An 18,356-nucleotide genomic window follows, 5' to 3' on the forward strand; every position below is an offset into this window, starting at 1 on the left:
TTAATTTCATTATATTAATTAATTGAGTGTTTATAATCTATTAATATTTTTAAAGTTATTTTCCTGACTTGATTTTAATTAAGAATCAAGGAAATCATTTAAATGATAATTAGTTTCAAAGTATTTTATTTTCTATAGTTTCATTGAAAATAGAAATAATATCATTAGTCTTCTTATTTTTAATAAGTCATAACTTTTGTTTTATTCGATAAACTCAATTCAACGCTCTGTGAGCTATCTAAAGTTTGTCTGTTCCTCTCAAATGATAATAGTTACTATTGTCATTTTCCTTGTAAATTATTCTAGCTTAGGCACATAATATGACAACGTCATATTTGTTCTAATTATCTCACAATTATTCTTTAGCTCAGTTTCTACTCATTTCTTGATTCACGGATCATTTTATTTTGCTCAAAGTGATTCAAATTTATATTTTATCATTTCATAGAGTTCCCCATAATTTTTGGGATAATAATATATCACTCATATATTTTTCTCTTAACTTTATGAGCTAAATCATTCAGTGTCTAAATCAATTCGTACCGATTTTAAAAAAATATATATCTTCTCAAAGTATCTTTAGAAAATATCTCACCATCCTTATCCCTCCGTCCACCTCATCCTCGGCTCACTCTCATTTCTTTCTTCCTTCACGTTTTTTTTCTTTCTTTTGCTGCATACCCATTTCATTTGTTCTTCTTCATGTTTTCTCCTTTCTTGTTCTCTTCTTCTCCTCATCACCAACACCAAATTCTTATTTTCTCTCTTGTACAGCACCTCACCATCATCACGAGTTGCTTCTTCCTTCATGTTCAAGCCGCCACCAATCCTCTCCATGGCCACAACGAAGCCAGCCATCACCACCATGGTTTTCCTTTCTTCTTCATTCACGTGCAGCACCCACACCATCACCACCGTCCCTCATCCTCACCATGGCAACAGTCCAGCCAAGAGGCCACCATAATCACGTTCTTCTTCTCCTTTCCACCATGAAAACCATCACCACAAACATGTTCTTGTTCTGCCCCTCCTTCTTCACGCAAGAAAGCCACCATGGCAGCCACCATGTTCCTCTTCTTTCTCTCCATGGCCACCACGAGAAGGCCAGCACCACAAACGTACAGCCCCATTCATCATATGGTATTGTTCAAGCTTCATCTTCCATATCATGACAAGGAGACACCATCACCATGCCACTTTACTTCCTCATGTGGTAAAACTTTTTCCTTTGCTATCTCTAATTGATAAACTTCATTTACATGCTTCAAAATTCTTAGAACAAGATCTGATCATTTCATGAAATAGGGATTTAAGCTCCTCCACCATCATCTTCTCATTTTCCTTGGTAAAAGCCTTAATTTCTTGATTAGTATGTTTGTATATTTGATTTCTAAATTTATCTGGGGTTTAGATGAATCAAAATGGTTTGAGATAGTGTTTTGGTGCTGAGAACATGTTGGAAATTTCAAAACCACGTTCTGTTATGAAGTCCGTCACAAACATCAGTTTTTCCGTCACAAAGCTCTGTTTTTCCGTCACTAACAGAACCTGCAGGGGACAATTTCCTGTTTCGGTTCTCCAACTTGAAAATTGCATAACTCTCTCATCTTTTATCCGTTTTAGTTGTATGACCACTTTTTAGAAAGCCCCAAGAGTCTACTTTAATATAAAACATATTTGAAACTCTTTCTACTGCTAATTGGCTGAAGAAAATATATATTTCTAATGTAATATGTTTTACTAATCTCTTTACAAAGGTTGAGTGGTTGAGTAGAGTTTTATGTTAATGTATTAAGTTTTCTAAAAAGTTGTTTCCTTTGAGTTAAGTGGTTTTGGGGGTTTTAAGGATTTTGTTTTAAGCCTTAATGTGCTTGAAAAGCTTTTGCGAAAACTCACATAAAACTGTTGTTGTTTTCAAAAGTAGTAGCCGCTGTACAGTTTATAATCGTTTGACAAAATTAGTTATTTCAAGTGAAAAGAATTGCTTTGGGAAAAAGATGAGAAAACCTTTTATTTTAATCGATATTGCAATGCTTTGGAGTAGGAAGACATATTTTTAAACTTACTTACGTACGTTGTTTATCCGTTTATGAAAATAGAGAACGTTTGAGTTCACACACATTTATTCGTTAGAAAGCGATTGCGAAAGGTTTTAAAGTCGAACAAGTTGTCGGAGTGTTAGGGAATAAGCGTATTGATACTATCTCGCTAGTCGATGGATGCTTAGGAATAACAAGATTGGATAGAGTTAGAGCAATTAAGTTTGGATTTCCGAGTGAGGAATTAGACTCCGAAAGGTATTAATTAGAATGGATTAAGTTGTGATTGCAATCTTGATGTTGGAAGATGACTTAGGATTGAATCTTGAATTCCAAGAAGTCTATGAGCTTTACTATAAATACTTGGTTCTAGAAGGTCTAGATTTGAAACTTTGGAAGTTCAAGGACTTAGAAGTGATTAAGGGATTGATTGAGGACTAGAAGTTATTTCTTAGAGATTGATGACTTATCAATAAGTTGGGATTTTTGTAGAACCAAAGTGGAGTTTCGAAGAGACTAGGGTTGTGTGTCTAATGAGATATCGCGAGTTTAAGTTTAAGAGAAATGATTCGATCGTTTTGAAGGAGCTTATGAGTCATGAATAAGTACATAATCATTAGATAAGAAGAGTTGGTTGCCTTGGAAGTTAACTATGGTTTATGGATTACTTGATAAGAGTTAGTGGTTTTGATAAGAATTGATAATGATACAACGTTGGCTTGAGGAATAGATCGTGAGAGCGAGTTGAGACATTAAGTTGTTGTAGGTGACTTGATAAGTAAGTATTGAGGATAAAGAGGATTATGGAATAGAAAACGGGAAGAGATTACTTAAGGAGGATGATAGGAGAATGCTATTGCAGATGTTGTGTTAATTGCTTTAACGGGAAGTGGTGTGTAGTATTGCGAAAATACCTCAATGAGTATCCTATTAGAGACTGAGATCTCTAAGGAAAATGAGAGGAGTAAGTACTAGTAATGTGTACTTATCTATTTTGACAAGCATATGAGTATTTGGTTTTAAAGTTGATTTACTAAGTCATAAGATTTTGAAGCTTTGTTATTGCTTTGTTGTCATTATGATGACTTATCTTAATTTCTGAGTTTGATCTTGATGGTTTATAACCATTAAGGAGATTGAGTTTAACTTGTGATTTCGTCGAGTCAATTGCTTGAGAGTGTAGCTTTAGACTTGGAAAGTAGGTAGCTCAATTAGTGATTATGTTATGTGTACTTATGAAGGGTATGAATAACGGAAGCGCTTGACGACGAAGCCAAAGAACAGACGGAAGTGAGCCAACACGGGAAAGCAAAGATATGACTGGATTTGATTTGAGTCGCAACTTAGTAAGGAAAGCGCCTAAGGTTAGGGCAACTTACATATTAGCTATGACTGCATGATAGGCGTCGATAAATTCGACTTATGCTTTATCTGATGTTGTTTTTGATGATGAGTTGATGTTATGATGCTTTTCCATACTTGTGATGTTGTGCTTTTGTTGGATTGAGCGTTTTGACGCAATTTCGGAGTGGAGATTCATTGATCTGGTGATCTTTGATATTTCGGGTTGGATGAACAACCCTAGGCAAGTCCAAATGTGGGGTTTGAGACTTAGCCATATGTTGGAATTCTTAGACTTTCCCCGGGAAATGTATTTTGGGTGGTTGATCTTTGAAAACTTAGAATGATAGAGCTTTGAAAAACTAAAGACTTGGGAAACTTAGACTTTGAGAAATAAACTCATAACTTGACTAATTCGAATTGAAACAATTTTTATTAACGTTTAAGCATAGGAGAACTGAAGGGGAAAATATTTACGAAAGACGGGGAAAAGTCGACTTTGTTGTGGGTTTGGAGAGTTATTGGAATCGGGAAAGCCACTGAGGTGAGCTATGGTGATGACTGAAAGTCACCGAGTACTCTAGTACTCTTGGGAGTGTTGTTCGAGTCGTGTTGTATTGACCGGCACAGGCTCTGGGCTTTGATTGTGGGTTTTGTGGTGGGAGTTGTGTTGTATTGACCGACACTAACTCCGAGTCGTGTTGTATTGACCGACACTGACTCTGGCTTTGATTTTGGGTTTTGTTGTTGGGGTTGTGTTGTATTGACCGACACTAATCCCTTGGGTTATCTTGTTGTTGGAGCCGTGTTGTATTGACCGACACTTAGTGCTCTTGTTGTTTGGGCTGTGTTGTATTGACCGACACTAGACCCTTGTGTATTCTTGTTGATGGAGTTGTGTTGTATTGACCGACACTTACTCCGAGTTGTGTTGTATTGACCGACACTAACTCATGGGTTTGTTGAGATTGGGTTGTGAGCTAAACACTTATGTGGTGAGGACGATTCGATGTTTGGCTAACCATATTGCATCAATCGGGTGAATAATGGGAATGGTTCACCTGTGCATATCATGGTGAATAACGGGAATGGTTCACCTTGCATAAATGATGAATAACGGGAATGGTTCATCATATGGTGAATAACGGGAATGGTTCACCAAGGATGAATAACGGGAATGGTTCATCCAGGATGAATAACGGGAATGGTTCATCCATAGTGAAGAACGGGAATGCTTCACTTGTGGCGAACGGGAACGCGTCACAAATCCGGATTCATGATTGCATTTCACGCATACATTCACTCTGACTGGAATTGTGTGCTGTTTGATTTATTTGAAGCATTGTTAGAGCCAATAACATGCTAGGATTGTTTATATATATATATATATATATATATATATATATATATATATATATCAACATATATCTATACCCCATATCACATGTTGAGTGTATATCTACTTATTACTGTGAGTTGACCCTCGCGCCTTGGCTTTGGTTGTATGTTTGTGTTTGGGCGGTAGGCCTGCTGCCAGACGACGAAAGGAGGTGATGTGAGCAGATGCTACTCCACGTGGAAGATCTATAGAAGACTCGAAGAATAGAGTCGGGTGTAGGGCTAGAGCCTTTGGGTAGAAAAGCTTACCGTTATTGGTTTAAGCTTGCAGGATCATTTTATGATTTGTATTTAAGGTTTCGGGTAGGTTCCGGTGCATTGCTTTCCTATGGTTACCCAGTGTGGAAATCATAGGGAGTATATCGGATTTATGGAGTCTTTGCATAGTGAGTCCGTTGTTGGATCTTAGTTTATTTGTCATGTACTCTATGCTATGCCTTGATCGAGGCCAGATGTAAATTATTTACGGCTGGGAGTATGCATTACATATTTTAGAAACACTTCGAAAAGGAAAAAAAAAATAAATACTCACATTTATAAATCCCTTTTGGAAAAGATTGCATATTTACTTTAACATGTTACTACCGTGGCACCCGAAAATCGGGGTGTTACAGTTTTGTTAGAATTACGACTGTGTATAATGTGTGTCTACTTGATGGGTAATGTTTCATCCACACCTCTCTTTTGAGGTGGAGAGGTGGAATGATGAGAGAGATAGGAAGAAAAGAAAAAGTAAGAGAGAGAAAATATGAGATGTGATAGATGATAAGATGAGAAAGATCGAAATAAAAAGAGGTGGAAATGAAGTGTTTAAAAAATGAGGTGTGTATATATCATTACTCTCTACTTGATAAAGGTTGTCCTCAAATGTTTCATTGTTCATATTTTTTCAAAAATTATATGAACAACTTTTTCCTTTCAAGAAAATAATTAATATTTTACATATACAAATATATTAAAAAAAAAAATTTCCAATTTGATGAGATTAGATAAGATGAGTAGGTTTTGAATTTTTAAGCTGCCTTCATTTAATTGAGAAAATTTAAATCTACATATAAATATATGTTAGTAATGAAGTTACTCTTAGGGCCCGTTTGGTGCGACGTATAGTATAAGGCCTAATAGTATAAGACCTGATAGTATTAGGCCTGATAGTATAAGCCCTGATAGGGCGGCGGTGGTGGTGGTGGTGGCAACACCAGTGGTGACGGTAGGGCGGTGGTGGCGGCGGCGGCGGTAATCGGGTGGTGGCGGTGGTGGTGCCAATGGTGGTGTAAGTTGGCAGCAATAGAGGGTCGTGGTGATGGTGACTTATATGTCACAACCTTATCATGCCTTATCCATCACTCACATGATGGATTAAATAATACGTCATTTTGACGTATAAGGGGACTTTGATGGATAAGCTTATACAATACAATGTCATCACCAAACAATGGATAAACTAATAATGTATTGTATAAGCTTATACTATCATGCTTAATACGGCGTGCCAAACGAGCCCTTAGATGATTAAGTAGGATTATGATAAGAAGTTGATTTCGAGTGGATACGATTTTATCTCCTTAAGATAATAAGATTACAAATCTGAATAATATCTTTTATTTTGAATTTGTGATATTTAAGTTGAAACTTAGAAGATAAGAAGATTACATATGATAGTATTTTTTTTTTCAAAAGTTGAAAGATAATATAAATAATTTTCGGCTAGGTGAAGAGTTAAGAGAATTTTTGAACACCTTTATATTAATTATTTTCTAAGGTTTGTGAAGAGGATAAAATATAATAGGATTTAGAGTAAAATACACTCACCCCCTCAAGGTTTGCAAGAATGACACTCCACTCCATTCATTTTTAAAATCTACACTCCATCCCATTTTTTATAAAGGCAAAATTTAGTGACGAAAACAAATTCGTCACTAATAAAAAATAATTACTAATTAGTTAAAATTTAAATAAATTTAATGCATATACACTATCATACATTAATTTATGAAAATAATTTTACTAAATTAAATTTGAAAAAACCATCCACTCTTTTTGTTAAGTCCACATCCCATCTATCTCCAAATCATATTTCTCACCACAAACGGTCACCGTCAAGCCTTTTCTCCCTTTAACATGACGACCATCGTCCTAGAATGTGAAACCCCATGGCACCACCATGCCTCAAAGTTTTGTTGCGACCTGAACCCCAGAACGTGAATCGCACATCCCCAAAGCCACTTGTTCAACTACTTTTTGTGAACTTCACCCCTTTAAGTTGTGAGCGAACGCTCTGTTGGTTTAAGATGTTGGATTTTGTTAAAAATGATGCTCCACCGCATCGTTTGGTTCTACTAACCTCCGATCCACTTCATGTTTCTTAATTTTATTTCTCTATTTTCTTCACCCATTTGTGTTGCTTTTTGGGTCTACAAAAAGCAATGCATGGACTCTTACCAACACCTATGGTTCCAGAACCAACAATCTTAATTACCCTTCTCGTTGCCACCAAAACCAACTTCACCTCCAGGTCTAAGTTTTAGGTCTTGGAACATTAAACCGTCAACTAAGAGAACATTATCAATGCATGGACTCTTACCAACACCTATGGTTCCAGAACCAACAATCTTACCCTTCTCGTTGCCACCAAAATCAACTTCAACTTCACCTTCAGGTTTAAGTTTTAGGTCTTGGAACATACGCTTTTCTCTCGTCATGTGTCGCGAGCATCCACTGTCCAGATACCATGGTTGGTGTTTCAGTGGAGCTATCAAGGATATCTCATTTTCATCTTCAGAGTCTGACTCAGCTTCTGAAGTTGGATCAACATCTGACTCAGCTTTTGACTCAGCTTCCTTGTTTTTTACAATGGTCATGAGTCCTTCAACAACTTCACCATCAGAGTCCACATCTTCTGAGTATGATTCATCAAAAGTTACCATGAGACCTTTCTTAGCCTTGAAGTGCTTCTTAGGCTTCTTGTCTATCTTCAGCTTAGGACAATCACTCTTGAAGTGTCCTGACTTCTTGCATTCAAAGCATGTAACTTCTTTTGGTGATGACTTGCGTTGACCAGATGAAGACTCTTGTTTTCCTTTGGCTTTTGATGATCCTTTGTACTTGCTTTTCCTGTGCTTCCAAAGGTGATTGATCCTTTTTGAAATCAATGAGAGCTCATCTTCATCAGAATCTTCAAAAGATTCTTTTGAAACTCTTTCAGCTTGAAGCGCCTTGGCCTTCTCAGATTTTGACTTCAGAGCTATGGATTTCTGCTTCTTCTGAAGTACATGGTCAGCTCGATCTATCTCGTGACTCTTCAGAATGCTGATAAGTTCTTCCAAACTTATCTTGTTGATATCCCTAGACAACTTCAAAGAAGTCACCAAGGGCATCCACTTCTCAGGAAGGCCTTTGAGGATTCTTTTTGCATGATCAGCAGTGGTGTAGCCTTTGTCGAGCACTCTAATCCCAGCAATGATCATCTGGAATCTGGAAAACATATCACTTACCGATTCATCAGGTTCCATCATGAAGGCTTCATACTTTTTTATTAAAGACAACACCTTTGTCTCCTTGACTTCCTCGTTTCCTTCATGAGACATCTTCAAAGAATCAAAGATAGCCTTTCGTGATCTTCTCATATTCTTCATATGATATAGCATTCAGCAGGATGGTTCTTGCTCTATGATGATCTTTGAACATCTTCTTTTGAAGATCATTCATCTTCTCTCTTGGAATCTTAACTCCAGCTTCATCAACTGGACGTGTATAGCCATCAACAACATGATCCCAGAGATCAGCATCAAAGCCAAGAAAGAAACTTTCAATTCTATCGTTCCAGTAATCAAACTTTTCTCCATCGAAGACAGGTGGTTTAGCACTGTAGTGATCTTTCTGAGTATCGTTGGTGGTGGTCGCCATTTGAGTTTTTCACACCGGCCCGGATCTCTGAACACTGTTAAGTGTGGTAATCAGAACTTACGCTTTGATACCAATTGAAGGTATGAAAAACACTAGAAGGGGGGGGGGGGAAATAGGGTTTTGAAGTATTAAAGCTTTCCCTGTAAGATTTTGGTAAATATTTTCGGTATAAAGAACAGAAAGTGCAAAGGATAAGGGATAGAGAAAAGCACACAAGGAATTTATCCTGGTTCACTTGATAAATCACTCAAGCTAATCCAGTCCACCCGTTAAGGTGATTTCTTCCTTCTTAGAATGAAGGAAATCCACAATTCAAAGATTGTTACAACTGCACTAGCACACCTTGCTCAGTGACTAACAAATCTAAGAACTAGCAACACTAAGACACACTTGTCTTAGTCTTCTCAAGAATCCTGACCTCACTGGTCTCTCAAGGAAAATACAAACACAGTTTGTAGAAGGTTTGGTTTACAAAGAAATGCTTCTAAACAAGCAAAGGTAAACACGATAAGAACAATGAAGAAATATTGCTAAGGTATTCGCTTGAAGGTTTTCACTTGTATTGTACAATAGTTTCTTAGCCAATTTCTTTTATCTTCAGCCTTTAAATACTCCAAGGTTTGGGGTTTGTATTCGTTGAAAGAATCTATCCGTTGGAGGGTAATTCTGGAAATTCCAGAACTTGCAGTGGCTGAACATCGTAGGTAAGATAGTAAGAATAGTACACTTGCTTTTGTACTATTGACAATGACATTGCCTTAACCTAGTTGACTCCTGATCTTTGGCGACGCTTCATGTTGGAACTTGTGAAGCAATGTGATCAGAGTCAGAAGGTAGCTTGGATCCTCTGACCTTCAGAACTTCTGCTTCTGGAACGTTCACTCTGAACTTCTGGTCTTCAGAATTTGAAGTACTTTTGGTCTTGGAAGCCAGCTTACTCTTGGACTTCAGAATGTTCAAGTCTTCGGCTTCTGGACCGTTCACTCAGAACTTCTGGTCTTTAGAACTTCAGCACTTGAACTTAACAGAGTCCACATCAGAGCTTTTGATCTTCGGAACATCTAAAGCATTTACTACCGTCCAGAAGAACGTAGTGATTGCAGAAGCGTTTCATTGGTCACTCTTAGGGCTTCAACTTCTGATCTATATGTCTTTGAATCAGAATCAGAACCTGTTTGTCACACACTTAAAAGGAAAAACGTTAGAGTACCCTAATTTTTCATACACAATAATAAACTTGTTATCATCAAAACATAGAGTTGTACCACTTGACCAAATCTTGGTCTTACAGCCGTCCAGTGCGGGCCATCGTCTACTCACTTCTTCTATTTCTACAACGTGGACGCCAAGTCCTTGCAGTCGTGTGACTGGATTTCCTTGAAGGCCAGGCCCGGCCGCAAACGGCTTAACCCGTTCATGTCCAATGCTAAATCCAACTTTGCCCGGAGGTATTTCAAGATCGGAGTGATCCATGACTACCCTGAGGTCTTCACCCAGAGGGACATGACCGCCCTCTTTCCTTTTTACTGAACGGAGGAGCCCAACAGCTTCGCCAACCCGCCAGAGGACTCCCTCACCGACACTGATAAGATAACCATCAGCTTCTTCGCCAAAATCCCCATTCTGGATTGTGGTAAGTCATCGACGCCACCAAAAAGTCGCTGACTCCTAAGTATCTAGGTTGCTAAATATCTTGCTCTATGCTCTTTATTTTTGTCATTTTTTATTCGCACCACCTACTTTAACCTTGTTAGCGTGCCTCCTTTCAGAGGACCTGAAGTTCACAAGCGCTAAGCTTTCCAGCGCCCTTTTCCCGCAAGAAGACTACTCCCTTCCCCCCGTTCAACGCCACGGGCGGGAAGAAGAAACCTAGCCCAACGAAGCGCTCATCTCAAGATCTCGACAGTGAGATTCCTCGTCCACCAACGAAGAAGAAACCCTCCCCCCCTTACCGTTGGCAAAACCGCAACAGATGCCGAATCCGATTCTCCGTCTAAGGCGAGGCTGACGTCCTGCTGGTCTCCCCTCTCCGCCAATCTGATCCGTCATCACGGGAGTTCCAACAGCCTCTGTTGTCTCCCTAGAACGCCAATGACTCCAAGCAAACCTCTCGCTCTGAGGGCGAGCAGAAAGGTCCTTCTCGCCCCCCTGCCTTTCAGGATATCGAAGATCCTATTGCCTTCATCCGCTAAGAAGTTTGCCACGAGAAGTTAGAAGAGTAGGTGCTGAGCAAAGGTCTAAATCACATGGCGAGTGATGCCATGGGGAGCCTCCTATACGCGAGGAGCATCTTTGGCCACACATTCAAAACATACAATTCCGCCGCCAAAGATGTTGTGGAGCTGCAACAAGAGGTGATCCGACTTCGCGCCGCCCACTCCGAGCGGGATGAAAGGTGCAAAGTGCTGGAAACCCAACTGTCAACCCAGGCCACTGTTGAAGAGAAACTCACTAAGTTGGGACAAGAGGCCATTCAGGCCAAAAACAATCTAGAGGCACAAAAACAGAAGACTCTGCTGGAGGTGGCGACCAGGGAGGAAATCATTACTGTAAAAGACTTGGAGCTGGCGGTGAAGGACAAGGCGGTCGCCGACCTTAAGACCCGAGCGTAAACCGCCCTAGCGGCGAAGGATAAGATCATTACTGCGATAAAGGCCCAGGCTAAGGTCGACGCCAAAACTCTTGAGAGCAAGTTGAAGGATGATGCTGCCTTTGTCGTCGCTGAGCAACGCGAGTACGGATTCTTCCTTGCCAAAGCTCAAGTCCACCTTCTCTTTGGCGATCTTGACCTGCGTCCAATGGGGATGTTTAAAGCTTTCACCCCAACCGGCTTGGTTGGCCCAGAAGATCCTCTAGGGGTTGGCGATATCAACTTTTTGAACGTTGGGGACCAAGAAAATGTTAGTAATAATGTTGACGTTTAATTGTAATATTATTTACCCCCTTTTGTAATTTGATCAATGTTTGGCTGCCCCCTTAGGGCCTTCTCTGTAATGGAACATGCGTTATTTTTATGGCCAAACTTGCTTGTTAAGTTGTTCCTGCACTATTTCGTACGCTTTTCCTCTTAATTCATGAATTACGTATAACGATCTCGAATGTGTGAGGGTTTAACTAGGACTCTTTGCTCATTGTATTTCAACCGAAGCTTAAATCACACACTTCTTCCTAAAGAAAAAGGGTGTTGCCTCGCCAAGCGTGATTGGTCAAGGGCTTTGCCCGCTAGGGCTTTGGTGCTCGGGTCCTAATGGCAATTTGGGGTCCCCAAGGCTTTGCCTAGTTAGAAATGCTCACCCTTATTCTAGGGAGGCTTGTTGGATAAGGAGCTTATCCCACACATCGCCAACGGATTACGACGATTGCGCCGGCTTTTCGGGAACGATTCCTGGACTTCAAAGGTCGTAATCGTATCGCCACCTTCAGGGAATTTTTCCCACCGAGCAACTGCCGTAATTCAGTTTTTTCGATTGGTAAAGTCAATCGTTGGAATATTTCTAAAAATACCCTGTCGTATATATGATTTGCCAATACAAGTTTTGTATTTTTACATGTTTTCTAGACTCCTCGTTAAAAACTTATGAGATAGAGAAAAAGAGTGCGTCTTTATTTTTCGTCCTTACTGATGTTCAAAGTCTTTCTGCTCGCCGCATCCCAACGTCACCTTCCCATTCCCCACGGTACATCAACTGTCTTAGTTTTGCGTCCTTTACCCTCGAAGAAGAAGAAGAAGAAGAAGAAGAAGAAGAAGAAGAATGATCAAAGCTTCAATGCACATCATGGATTAGCAAAGGATAATCAGAACTACGAGGTAACTACATTAGCAAGGAAATGTCAAATCAGCTAGTCTGCACAAACTGAAGAAGATCAAGATAAACAGCCTGCGCAAACAGAGTCAAATCATTAGGATCGGTTCATTCATGTGTCCCATACCTCGTCACCACCGGCGATCACTCTCCGCCCTCGTCGGCTCCGGGTGTCACAGGAGGGCAGGGAGTGATCGTCGGTGCAATGAGGAATGGACAAGAAGCGGCTTCTGGAAGGCTTCTAGGCGGAAGGACACATGAATGAATCGATTTCAAACCCGAACAAGAGGCATTCCGAGACTGTATAGTTATGTGGCTATACAATTGAGTAGGGAATACAATATTTGATTGGAACTACGCATAACTTCATCTTCTTCCTTTGTCCACTCTTCCTCAGGTTTCTCAGCAGCAATGGTTGAAGTGCCTTCAACTTGTGCCTTGGTGCAGGTGCTTCCAACCCTTGACAATAGCTTTCCAAGTTTTGTTGTCAATTGACTTGAGAAAGGCTGTCATGCGTGAAATTCAGGTTCCCTTGGACCAGATGTCCTACACGATGCTGGGACAACAGGTTCAACAATCGACTAACAGTAACAGCAGTAATTAAAAACACAAGTAAACAAGACACAAGAATTGTTAACCCAGTTCAGTGAAAAACTTCACCTACGTCTGGAGGGTTTTCACCCAAAGAAAGGAAATCCACTATCTCAAGATTCAGGAATTACAGACACTCATGAACACCACAGTTCATAGTTCACTTCCTAATCTACCCAGTGTATTTCTACTTAGTATCTCAACCTAAGTATGAGAGCCCCTCTCACTTTCTCTCAATCACTGCCTCAGTGACTGATAACTGACAATTAACAATCAGAGTTTGCAGATGCAAACAACACAGATCATAACCATGCTTTAAAGAATTAGTGAGCAAAGTATGATCACAAGTTATAGGTCTTCAAGCTATAGGTCTTTGTCTTTTTATAGACTTCAGCAGCGGTGGCTTGGGCAATAGGGTTTGCTTGGACTGAAGTAACAGATTGCAGCAACAAATCAAAACTGAATCTCCAAGATATTGTTGCAAAATTCAAACGTGAAGATAGAAAACCAATCTTTTATTAAAGATTGTTTCAACAAATAACAACCCATAAATCAAACCCTTCTGGTACAGCTACTTGTTCCTCAAGTAACTACAAAAATATTTCTTCATAAAATCTACAAGGGCCCAGAAGTAACGTTCCAAACAGAGGACTGATGTCCTAGCAACACAAAGTCAGATGCCACGGCATCGGCTTCGACATCCGGTTGTTTTTTACAAAATGCAAGACAACAAAGTAACAACAATCTCCCCCTTTGTCAAATTTTGTCTAAAACAACTTAATGAACAGAGAGGGTAAAGAAAGAGAACCAAAGCTCCCCCTTAGTAGTAGACTCCTCCTCAAATGATGCATCCAATTAACAACCAGCACACTCCATAAAGCACAGTTGGAACAAGGAACATGGCAGCAGAAACGTACTAACTATCCAACAAGTGAAAACCAACAAACTTGAAGTAACTTAAAAAAAAGCTAATCACCAAATGCATCAAGAGACATACAGTAGCTAAACAACCAGTCAATTACATGCCTCTATCTTGAACTTGTCTTCAAATTATTACAGACCAAAGCTACCAAGAAACAAAACACAGAGTTTTCACAGCTACACAGATCTACTCCCCCTTTTAAACACAAATTTGGCATAGGGTGCACAAACTACAGCCAAAAGAAAAGAACGAGAAGCACAAACTAATCTTTAGAACTGGAGTCTCCTTCAGTTTCTTCTATACTCTCTTCAGATTCTCCCTCTTCTTCAGTGCTGGCATCCTGAGGAACAGTAGCAGCATCACTTGGCTCACCCTCTTGATCTTCTTCCTCTTGAAGCTTGAGAAGCAAAGCATCAACCTTTAGCTTCCTTGCAGTGCTGATCCTAATAGTCTCCTGCTGAGCCTTAGAAACATCCATTAATTCTGCAATAATGGCCTTAGTGCTAGATTTCCTCACTGGAGTAGGGGCAGAAGTCCTGCTAAATGGCACAACAATGTCTGGGACATGTGGCTCCATAAACAACCGCTGATCCAGGGTAATGGGAACACCCTTGGGCAAAGCAACCTCATTAGCCCAGATGATCTGAGGATGTTGTTGAAGAATGACCTCTGTAAGAAGAGATGGAAAAGAGATGGGCAGCTTCACAGCACAAGTGTCAGCATACTTCAAGGTCTGTTCAAACACAAAAGCTCCAAAATCAAAATCAGTAGAAGTGCCAATTTTGTAGATCAATCTGGCAAGAGTAGTAGAAACTCCTGAAGTATGTTGGGTAGGAACCCAATTCACAGCCCCAATCCTGTTAAGGATGGCATACTTCACACTCAGAGTTCCTGTAGACAGAAACTTCTTGATGGGCTACTTCTTGACTTGGCCAGAAATAATCTCCTTGGCAACTACATCCAAGGAGAACTCCTCATCAACAAACTCAACAGCACTTCTACCAAATGCTTTATTGATCGCAACAGGGGAGAATTCAACACATTTAGCCCTTACAAACACTTTTCTAAACTCAACACTTTCAGGAAGTCCCACTTCCACAGACAGATTCACCAGAAATTCCCTCACCAGTTTTTCATAACACCTTCCCACCTTGAGAATGGTCTTCATCAGTCCATCCTTGTCAATAAGTGCAACCACTTCCTTGCACTCAAGTACATCAGAGCCAACTTCCCTTTCCTTGGCAATTCTGCGTTGACACACATACTTCCACTTCTGGACATTACCTTCAGCATGAAAGGACACATTATCAATAGGAACAACAGAGACATTCTGAGGAATGCGTTTTCCTGCATACTTTTTCTTCTCAGAAGGCAAGATGTCCTCGACATCCCCCTCAACATCTGACCCAGATTCCTCAGCAGCAATTGGAACCTTCTTCTTCTTGACACTCTTGGAATTAACTTCCTGTTGCTTACCTTTTCCCTTCACATCTTTTTGCTTAGACTTGGAAGTTGTTGGAGTGGACTTGGTCTTCTTCTTTGGAGCAGGAGAATCTTCAACATCAGGAACCCTACTTTTTCTCTTGATCCCGGCAGCAACACTATCAAGCAGAGAAGCAGTTAAAGGAACATCATCAGAGTCATCATCAGAGATGTTCTGAATAGAAGCAGGAGCCTGGCTTGATTCCTTGGACTGAGAATCATCAATGGACACATGCACTGGTTCATCCTCTTTCGAAGGAGAAGAAGAACCATGAGAATGAGTGGGTACACCTGAATCTTCACGAGCAGTGGATTCCTTCCCAGAAGTTTCTTGATCAGGGATATCTTCAGGTATAGAAGCCCTAACATCAGGCACAACATCTTGGTTGGAACCAATGGGAGAGTTTTCAGCAGAAAGCTCTTCTTCATCTGTGCAATCCTCAATAATAGGAGCATGTGAGGGAGTCTTATCACGAGCCTGAGACTGTTACACCTTTCTTGTCGGGGTCTTGGTCGTCTTCTTCACAAACTTCTTCTTTGAATCTGATGAACCACTCTTGAGGCCCATGCATTTCACACCAAGTGGAGTTCTTTCAACCTTGGCCTTGTCAATTCCTCCCTTGCAATAGCCATTACTAACAAGAAATTCAGTAAGCCTCTCATACCAAGCTCTGGGAGCTTGCTTCAATCCATACAGTGCTTTCCTTAATCTGTATACATAATCTGGATGATGAGGGTCTATGAACCTTGTAGGTTGCTCTACATATACTTCTTTATTCTAGTAACCATTCAGAAATGCACTATTGACATCCATCTGGTAGAGTCTGAACTTTAGAAGACATGCAACTCCCAACAACAATCTTATGGACTCTAGTCTTACTACTGGTGCAAAGGTTTCATCAAAGTCAATTCCCTCTATCTGTGTATACCCTTGAGCAACCAGTCTTGCTTTGTTTCTGGTGACAATTCCATTTTCATCAAACTTGTTTCTGAAAATCCATTTTGTGCCAATGATGTTTACTCCTTCAGGTCTTGGTACCAGATTCCAAACTTCATTCCTTGTGAACTGATCAAGCTCTTCTTGCATTGCATTTATCCAGTATTCATCAGTAAGAGCTTCTTTGACATTGCTAGGTTCTATCTTTGAGATGTAGCATCCATGAGCAATAAGACTTCTGGACCTGGTTGTTACTCCCTCCTGAAAATCACCAATAATATTTTCTTGAGGATGGATCTTTTGAATCCTGATGGATGGAGCTTTATTCTGTGTAGACAGCTTGTCTTCATGTTCATCTGCACTTGTATCAGACTCATTGTCGAGGTTGGTTGCTGGAGCATGGGCTAGAACATCTACACTATCTTCATCTTCACTGAGATTGGATTCCTTGCTTGCACTAGGCTCATCATCAACACTCACATTTACTGACTCCATCATGGTTTTTGTGCGAGAATTGAATACTCTGTAGGCTTTGCTATTTGTTGAGTATCCCATGAATATCCCTTCATCACTCTTTGGATCCAACTTTCTTCTTGGTTAACGATCAGCAAGAATATAGCATTTACTTCCAAATATATGACAGTGCTTTACTGTAGGTTTCCTACCTTTCCATATTTTATACTGAGTAGAAGTAGTTCCAGCTCTAATGGTGAGTCTATTGTGGATGTAGCATGCAGTATTCATAGCCTTAGCCCAGAACTTAAGTGGAATCTTCTTGGCATGTAACATGACTCTGGCTGACTCCTGAAGTGTTCTATTCTTTCTCTCAACAATTCCATTATGTTGTGGTGTGATGGGTGCTGAAAATTCATGATTGATTCCTTCTGATTCGCAAAACTCAGAGAATTTTGAATTCTCAAACTCCCTTCCATGGTCACTACTAATCCTTACAATCACAGAACTCTTCTCATTCTGAAGCCTCAGACACAGGTTCATGAAGATATCAAAAGTTTCTGACTTTTCTCTCAAGAACTCTATCCAAGTGTACCTGGAAAAATCATCAACACAAACAAACACATATCTTTTACCTCCCAAGCTTTCAACCTGCATTGGTCCCATGAGGTCCATGTGCAGCAGTTCCAGTACCTTTGTTGTGGTCTGATGCTGAAGTTTGTATGAGATATCTTGGTTTGTTTTCCATCTTGCATTCTCCACACAGCTTTCCTTCTCTTATCCTCAGCCTAGGCAAATCTCTTATGGCTTCTTCAACAACTATCTTTTGAATACTCTTCAAATTGAGATGTCCTAGCTTTTAGTGCCATACATTTAACTCATCTTCCTTTGTTAACAAGCATCTAGAGACCTGAGCTATCTCTTGAGGTGTCCAATATAGCAGTTATCTTTCGATCTGACTTCTCTCATAAAGACTTTGTCATCTTCTGTAGTTACAATACAACTGCTCTGTTGAACTTCACTTCAAGCCCTTAATCACAGAGTTGGCTTATGCTAATTAGATTAGCAGTTAGGCATAACCAGAAGCACATTATTCAAATATGGGGATCCAGCATTAACCAGTTTTCCTACCCTTTAATTTTTTCCTTTAGCTTCATCTCCAAATGTGACATAGTTTCTAGAATGACTTCTGAGATTCCTTCAGATATCCTTTATTTCCTGTCATATGCTTTGAGCAACCACTATCAAAGTACCAGTCTTCTCTTGCAGAGGCTCTGAAAGATGTGTAGGCAACCAGACAAGTAACTACACTCTTGGGCTTCCATTCCTTCTTCATCTGTGTGACCTTGAGTTATTTGACTATCATAAGCTTGAGGGTAGCCATACAATTTGAAACAGTAGGGTTTTATATGTCCATTCCTTCCACAGTAGTGACACTTCCAAGGTGTTGTTTTGATACTCTTGACTTGAGAACTCACATGTCA

General features: G+C 40.0%; 1 long non-coding RNA gene across 2 annotated transcripts in view; it reads left to right on the forward strand.

Moving 5' to 3' along the window:
• Positions 1-206: 206 nt before the first annotated feature.
• Positions 207-18,356, forward strand: part of LOC130737725 (uncharacterized) — a 21,294-nt gene continuing 3,144 nt past the window's right edge. Inside the window, exons 1-2 of one of the 2 annotated variants that reach the window (XR_009018894.1) lie at positions 207-1,213; positions 3,281-3,403. This is a non-coding gene — a long non-coding RNA (uncharacterized LOC130737725). Of the gene's footprint in view, positions 1,214-1,323; positions 1,346-3,280; positions 3,404-18,356 lie in introns of those variants that run through there. The other variant, XR_009018895.1, reaches the window with a different exon arrangement.

Source organism: Lotus japonicus, chromosome 2, assembly GCF_012489685.1.
Source record: "Lotus japonicus ecotype B-129 chromosome 2, LjGifu_v1.2".
Lineage (NCBI taxonomy): Eukaryota > Viridiplantae > Streptophyta > Magnoliopsida > Fabales > Fabaceae > Lotus > Lotus japonicus.